Source organism: Eutrema salsugineum, unplaced genomic scaffold, assembly GCF_000478725.1.
Source record: "Eutrema salsugineum unplaced genomic scaffold, Eutsalg1_0 scaffold_30, whole genome shotgun sequence".
NCBI lineage: Eukaryota > Viridiplantae > Streptophyta > Magnoliopsida > Brassicales > Brassicaceae > Eutrema > Eutrema salsugineum.
In genome coordinates, this window is record NW_006256755.1 from 146,325 (window position 1) to 154,180 (window position 7,856).

Sequence of the window (7,856 nt, forward strand, 5' to 3'; positions counted from 1 at the left end):
AAGCCGTGGTGTGGGCATTGGTTAGTGTAGCTTCTAAACCGTTCCCAAGCTTCACTAAAGCTCTCGTTATTGTGCTGCGTGAAACTTGAGATCTGATTCCTGAGCTTAGCCGTGCGTGATGTGGAAAAGAACTTTGATAAGAACGCCAGTTTACACTGGGTTTGTATAGAACCCCTCGGTAATTCTTTTCCCACTGGTGTGCTTTATCACCGAGGCTGAAAGGGAACAAGCGTAGCTTGAAGTCGGAGACGCCATTTATCTTGGTTAAGTCGCAAACCCGATCAAATTGATCTAGATGCTCGAGAGGGTCTTCTCCAGCCAGACCGTGGAACTTTGAGTTTTGCACCATATTGAGCAGGGAAGCTTTAACTTCAAAGTTGTTGTTTTGAACTGGTGGAGCTTGAATCCCAGCTCAGTATTGGTGCGCATTAGCTCGGTCATTCTCTCAAACACAGATTGGAGGATGTTGTCTCTGAACTTGGGGCGGTGGCGGATGAACATGATGGGCTTGTTGTTCATTTCTATTCGCTTGGTGTTGGTTTTGCTGAGTAAGCCGTTCGTTTCTTTGAGCCTGTTGCTCGGCTGCCTGAGCCTGTTGCTCCATTCTCTGTTGTTCTGCCATTCCAAGTCTGTCAAAGTGTCGTTCTCTCTCGCGAGCTCGCCTTTCTAATCTGTCGATGTTATTGTCGTACGGGAAAAGCGATCCTGTACTCCGAGACCTGGTATTCATGCACCTGAAAACAAAACAAGAACTTGGAAAGAAGTTAGTAAAACAAAGGAAAGAAAAGCTTGAACTCAAGAACAAACAAGAGACTAATGCTCCTACAAGTTGGCAACGGCGCCAATTGATAACTAAGAGTTTTCAGGTTCTTAGAAGGGTTATCAATCCCCTTGTCAAAGTAGTATAAGGGGTGTCAAACCAAGCTTGTAAACGAGACACTAGCCTATGTCATTTGTTCACTTAAGTCAAGACAAGATGATAAAAGTTTGGTGACGATGATTAACAGGCAAATGAGCAATAAAGTTAAATAAAAGCAGAGATTTAAACTAATCAAGATGCAAATAACAAACAGGTGATTCAGATGATGGTAATGAATGATAAAGGCAGAAGCTTTAGACAGGATATTTGACTCGGGTGCTTCCAAGTTAGACTAAGGGGCTAATGAATCATTTTATCAAGCGATTTCATTTGACTTTGAACTCAAGGCACTTTAATCTTCTCATGAAAGTATTAAACGTCTAAACTGATCCTCTTTCATACCAAAATCCCTTTTGAGATGCACGAATCAGTCAGCAATAAGAATCGGTTCAAAAACGTCATTTAAGAGAACAAACTATCACTCTCGCGATGAAAGACTCTTAAACCCTTAACCGAGTGGTTCAGACATTTCTACAAACACTTCTGATGCGAGATATGTCTCAGATCTGAACCTCAAGTGATGTGCTTGGATCCAGCTTAGAGATCTCGTCGCTTAAGGAATGAAACATGCAAGACTAGACACCTAAACCCATTAATCCACCTTGAAAGCACCCTAATCTACCTATCTAAAGCCGCTTAAACGCTACTCACTGATCATAACGAGCTCACTAAGTCCTTTGCAAGACGTGTAGCTAGTCATGATAAGGAGTTTGATGTTGGATGATAAAAGAAATAAAGAAAGAACAAGATTCTGATGCAAAAACGAGATATCGGGTTAGATTAATCAAGTTTTACAAAAGAGGCAAGTTCTTAGAGCTAAAACAGATAAGAGATAAGATAACTAGGTTTTTAGTCTCAAAATGTATTTATAGCAAAGGGAAAGTGTCGCGGGTCAGCCCGGAACAAACCGGGTACTGAACCGCCTTCTTGGCTTGATGGGTGAGTGCCACGGTGTGTCGAAAAGTGAAGCCGAGGTCTTCATGCCGAGGCGTGCACGTGAGTCAGGATCCAGATGAAGATCTCGTGAAGAACACGTCAAGAACATGCATGAACCCTAGTCTTTGATCTATCCTCACGTGTATGTTCTTGAGCCATTCTGTTCTTGATTCTGGGTTCGTGACAAGGGACCTCGGGATAAAATGTCGAGGGGTCATGATGTCGAGGTGCTTGGGAGAACACAGTCCGGCATGCACGCCGAGGTCATTACACCGAGGTGTACTTTCAACACTTAGTCGTTTCCAGCTTCAGTTCTTACGTATGCATGCCTCGATCTAACCATGCCAAGGCTTTGGCATGAGGTCTAGTCCAGAATACTTCCAAGATATGAGCCTCGACTTGAGTGACGCCAAGGTAAAGATACTGAGGCTTGTGAAAATACTTAGCGCGTATCGCAACTCTTTTAGGCTTGTATCGACCATGTCACCTTCCGGAAGCAGTAACTTTCAGCACACGACTCCAATTGCTCTGGGACCAGTTCCACAGTCAAGATGACTCAATAAGCTCGAACTTTTGTGAAGAAACCATCGGAGATTGGGGAGTGGAAGGCTTCCTGGATTTAACATCTTTGCGCCGCATTGAAATCACCGGAAAATAGACTTTTAGAACGATGTGAACTCCGGAGACCCTATCTTCCAAACCTTTGCTCCGAATTGAGTGATTCCAAGTGCTCTGAGAACATCTTCCATGGATCTCGAACTTTGGTGAAGACTGGGTAAGCTGGTTCGGTCTGGAGGGGCTCTGTCCGCCATGATCTTTGAAGTTCGCCGTTCAGTTCTCGGGTACGCGCAATGCTGGTGAATGCTCCGGAAGCCATATCTTTCTCTCCACTGGTCCGAATTGGATGATTCCAACTGTTCTGGGATCTTTGCTTGATTATCTCCAACTTTGGTGAAGATCCCCCAACTGATTCGGACCGGAAGGTTCCCCAGATTAATGATCTCTGAATTGCGTGGGCAAGGACAAGTTTTGGTCGTAAAAACCTTCCCGCGGTAAGAAAAATGGCCGAGGGCTGTGTACCGCGGTAAGCTTTTTGGTCGTAAAAATTATTGCCTGGGTCAAAAACTTGTCCCGTGGTATTTTTGCACTCGATACTCGATTCTGGCCGATCGGTAAGGTTTTTGGCCGGTAATGAGCGTCCGGTAAACATTTTGGCCGAGGTTTCCGACCAGCCGGTACGAGATTTGGCCGAGAAATTCCTCCAAGCGGTTTTCACCATTTTGACCCTTTTCTTCACCGTTTTCTTTTCTGTTCCTCTTCTTAGGCTCCAATTGGTCTCCAAAGCTCCTGATAAAGACTTCAAAACATGCAAAACTCTTTGGGACCTAATGCAAGCCCTAAGTCCTATTTTAACGCCTAAAGACTCAATTTACATGAGAAAACACATGATGAGGACTCTATAATGCAATCTAAATGATGTAAAATATAGACATATCATAGGCTAATTGGAAGATACTTAGATATTAATTAGGACATTTAGGAAGAGTCTGTGTCGACCTCCTATGAGCTTAGAACCCTAGCATGAATCGAAGATCCCCTAAAATATCCCTGCCAGCCCAATATTCGTTATATTATAGCTTTTAGTCTTGTTTTATATTTCATTTACAATTCCAGTGACACAAAACCCCACAAAAACCTCTATTGGTCTTTGAAATCGATTATTAACCTAATTTCATGTTTTTGTAGAAAAAACAACTCTCACTGTGGATCGACACTGCTGTGCACTTGCAGATACTAGGGTTTACAAATTTGAAATTTCTCCTGTGACATTCAACCCTAGCAGCATCAACCTACACCACCAGGAGTGTTTCCTATGGCGTTGGTTTATGCAAACTTTAACCATCTGTTTCGGCGAACTCCAAAGAAGGACTATGATAATATTTTTCCTTGCATAATGTGGTATATAATGTGGCATATTTTTCCTTGCATAATTTGGCGGACAAGCTGGCACGGAGTGCTTGTCTCCACCCAGACAATGTTATATAAGTTAACTTATTACATAATCAGTGACTTTTAATTCTAAGGTGACTTTGGGCCTGAGAAATTATTCACATACCTCTCATTCTACTTAAATCAGAATCCATCGATTAACTCCTATTTTTTCTCTTTCTTCATTTTATCTTTCATCATTTATTTTTTCTCTTTCACTTCTTTTTTTTTTTGCACTGATTATCGTTTTTCTCTTTACACCAACAAAAAAAATAAAAATTACCTTCTTTCTATAAATTTTTAATTTTTGTTTTTTGAGAAAAAAGAGTTTAATTTATCAACATCATCATTTTTGAGATCCAAATAAAAATTATTGATAACTAAGAGTTTTAGACCCTTTGTAGAGGTTATCGATCCCCTGTCTTGTAGTATAAGGGGTTATCAATCCAAACTTGTGTATGAGACACTAGTCTATGTTACTTGTGATCTTAAGTCAAGATGATCAAACAAGAGTTTTTATCTAATCTATTCAGCAAGCAAGTAAACATGAAAATGAAGCAAAAGATGAGATTTAAGCTAAGTGAGGATGCAAATGATGATGAATAAATTAGCAAATGATCGGATGATGATAATATATGATAAAGGTAGAAGCTTTAGATAGGATAAAAGACTCGGGTGCTTCCAAGCTAGACTAGCAAGTTAATGAATCAGTATTATCAAGCGGTTTCATTTAACATGAACTCAAAGTATGTTAATCTTCTCATGAAAGTATTAAACATCTAAACTGACCCTCTTTCATACCAAAATCCCTTTTGAGAAGCATGAATCAGTCAGCTTTAAGATCCAGTTCAACAGGTCATTTAAGAGAACAAACTATCACTCTCGCGATGAAAGACTCTTAAACCTTTAACCGAGTGGTTCAGACATTTCTACGAACACTTTTGATGCGAGATATGTCTCAGATCTGAACCTCAAGTGATGTGCTTGGATCCAGCTTAGAGATCTCGTCGGTTAAAGAATGAAACATGCAAGACTAGACCCCTAAACTCACTAATCTATCATGAAAGCACCCTAATATACCTATCTAAAGCCGCTTAGATGACTACTCACTGATCATAAGGAGCTCTCTAAGTCCTTTGCTAGACGTGTAGCTAGTCATGATAAGGAGTTTGATGCTGGAGAATAAGAGAAATAAACAAGAACAAGATTCTGACATGAAAACGAGATATCGGATTAGATTAATCAAGTTTCACAAAAGAGGCAAGTTCTTTAAGCTAAGACAGGCAGGAAAGTAGATAAGATCAAAGATCATTAGGTTTCTGGTCCTAAAATCTATTTATAGTGAAGGGTAAGTGTCGCGGGTCAGCCCGGAACAAACCGGGTACTGAACGCTCTTCTTGGGTCGTCGGGTGAGCACCACGGTGTGTGAGAGAGTGAAGTCGAGGTCTTGATGCCGAGGGATGCACGTGAGCAAAGATCGAGATGAAGATCTCATGAAGAACACGTCAAGAACATGCATAAACCCTAGTCTTCAATCCATCTTCACGTGTGTCCTCTAAGTAACTTTGTTCTTGATTCTGGGTTCGTGACAAGGGACCTCGATATGTAATTCCGAGGAGCTTGGTAGTCGAGGGGTTCAGGAAGATGGAGTTCGGCGTGCAACGCCGAGGTTTTTATACCGAAGTGCATGTTCAACACTTAGTCGTTTTCAGCTTCACTTTTCTTGCATGCATGCCTTGATCTCAACATGCCGAGGGGTTGGTACGAGGTCTAGCCCAAAATGCTTTCAGGAGATGAGCCTCGGCCTGAGTAATGTCAAGGTAATGATGACGAGGCTTGTAGAAACACTTAGCGTGTATCGCAACTCCTTTGGGCTCATATCGACCAACTCGTCTTCCGGAGGCAATAACTTTCAGCACACGACTCCAAATTGAGCGACCTCAGGCGTTCTGGAAAGAGAATTCACAGACCTCGAATATTGATGAAGGCACCGTAGGTTGGTTCGAGTTGGAAGGGCTTCGTCCCATGTAACTTTTGGGGCTCAGTTGATCGGCTTTTTGGGTGCAGGCGAGATAGGCGTGTCTTCTGGAAGCGATATCTCTCTACTCACTGGTCCGAATTGCGTGATTCCAACTGTTCTAGGATTTTGGCTTGATCATCTCCAAGTTTGATGAAGACCCCGTCGGCTGATTCGGACTGGAAGTTTCCCGGCTTTGAGATCTTTGAGGCGCGCGGGTGAAAATGGGATTTAGCCGATAAAAGCTTCCTGTGGTAAGGAAAATGTCCGAGAATCGTCTACCGCAGTAAGCTTTTTAGCGGTAAAAACTTCTTGCCTCGGCATAAAACTTCACCCGATGAAATTTTCACCCGATACAAAATTTTAGCCGATAACGACCATCCGATAACGATTTTGGCTGATGTTCTGATCCAGCCGGTACGAGTCTTCGCCGAGAAATTTCTCCAAGCGGCTTTCACCATTTTTGAACCTCTTCTTCTCTGTTTCCACTCCTGATCCTACTCTTGAGCTCCAAATAGCTTCCAAAGCACCTGATAAGGACTTCAAAACATGCAAAACTCTTTGGGACCTAATGCAAATCCTAAAGCCTATTTTGATGCCTAAAGACTCAATATACATGAGAAAACACTTGATATGGACTCTAGAATGCAGCCTAAATGATGCAAAATATAGACATGTCAACTCCCCCACACTTGTCCTTTGCTTGTCCTCAAGCAAAAAGAACGAATGAGAAAAAGAGGTTGTAATGCAATGGGAGTTCATATTTCCTTTCAGAGAGAAGTGATCTCAATGAGAACTCAAGTTCATGCTCAAATATGCAATGCAAAGCCATACTCAGATATATATCAACTCAAACAAGGAATCTCCACAAGTTCTCCTCTCTCTCAACTCTTTCACGTTCGTTGAGCTTGTAACCAGGTGGATCATGTTCATGCAAATCAGGTGAATTCATTTCGCTTGGGACTGGGTTTTGAGATTAAAGTGACCTCAATCAAGTAACTGGTACTCCATGCAAGGGGATCACTCAAAAATTAGCACACTTTAGTAAAATGCTAAGGGTAAAAAGCAATGGATGCATACAAAGATAGAACTGCATCTACCCCACACCCAAAATGCTTTTCACACTCGACTTTAAACCTCTCAAGACTCTTTCTCTAGTGTACTCACCCCAAATGGCATTTTGCCTTCGACACTCAATCAGCGTTCGTTGCTCTCTTCATTTCATCTCTTAGGGGAATGCTTTCTTTAACAACCACTTAGTGAGTTTCTTTTCTTTAACACACAAGCTATTCTTTAATCAAGCCTCTTTTTGAATCTTTTCTTTTTCTTTTCATGAGGCTCCTTTCATTTCAACACATGAGCTTTTCTTTTCAGCAGACACTCACTTTCTTACATTTAAGCATTCATTCCCCTAGCCAATTCGGTTCTTTCCACTTTCAGTACTCAGATTTTTCTTTCTTTTCAGCTTGCACACTCAAAATCGATACTCTCACTTTCACCTATACCTAGACTAGCCCTTGATGTTGGACCAGTGTCTACATGCAGCACTATCTTTGTCGCTTTAAACCCAACACTTTTTTACCAAGTCTACCAGAAACAAGGCCTCACAAATCATGCACACAAGAAAGGTGTTTAGGCTTCAAAGAAAGGTTTGGCTAAAGGCAGGGGATTGTCTCAAGATGAGAGATCAGCTACTTGAGCTTGCGAGAGTGATTAAAAGGGATAAGAAAGCTCAAATATGTATGTGGTACCCATGAATTCACGATGATATGCACAAACATGATAATTAAATGTCAAGTTCAAGGTTCTCACTTAATCAGAGTTGAGTTCGATTCACACTTGTTTCTCAGATTCAAATCGTTCAGACTTTGCAAGCACAGAATGAGTTTCACAAGCATATTTAGTTCAAGTTCTCAAGGTGATTTACTCTCTAGGAAAAAACCTATCATTACTCCTTGCATTGATGCAATCCTACATGATGCAACTAGACTCGAT

General features: G+C 41.5%; 1 non-coding gene across 1 annotated transcript; it reads left to right on the forward strand.

Moving 5' to 3' along the window:
• LOC112085093 lies at positions 1 to 107 on the forward strand. The gene has a single exon (XR_002898703.1). It is a non-coding gene; the product is annotated as a small nucleolar RNA R71 (small nucleolar RNA).
• Positions 108 to 7,856: the final 7,749 nt, after the last annotated feature.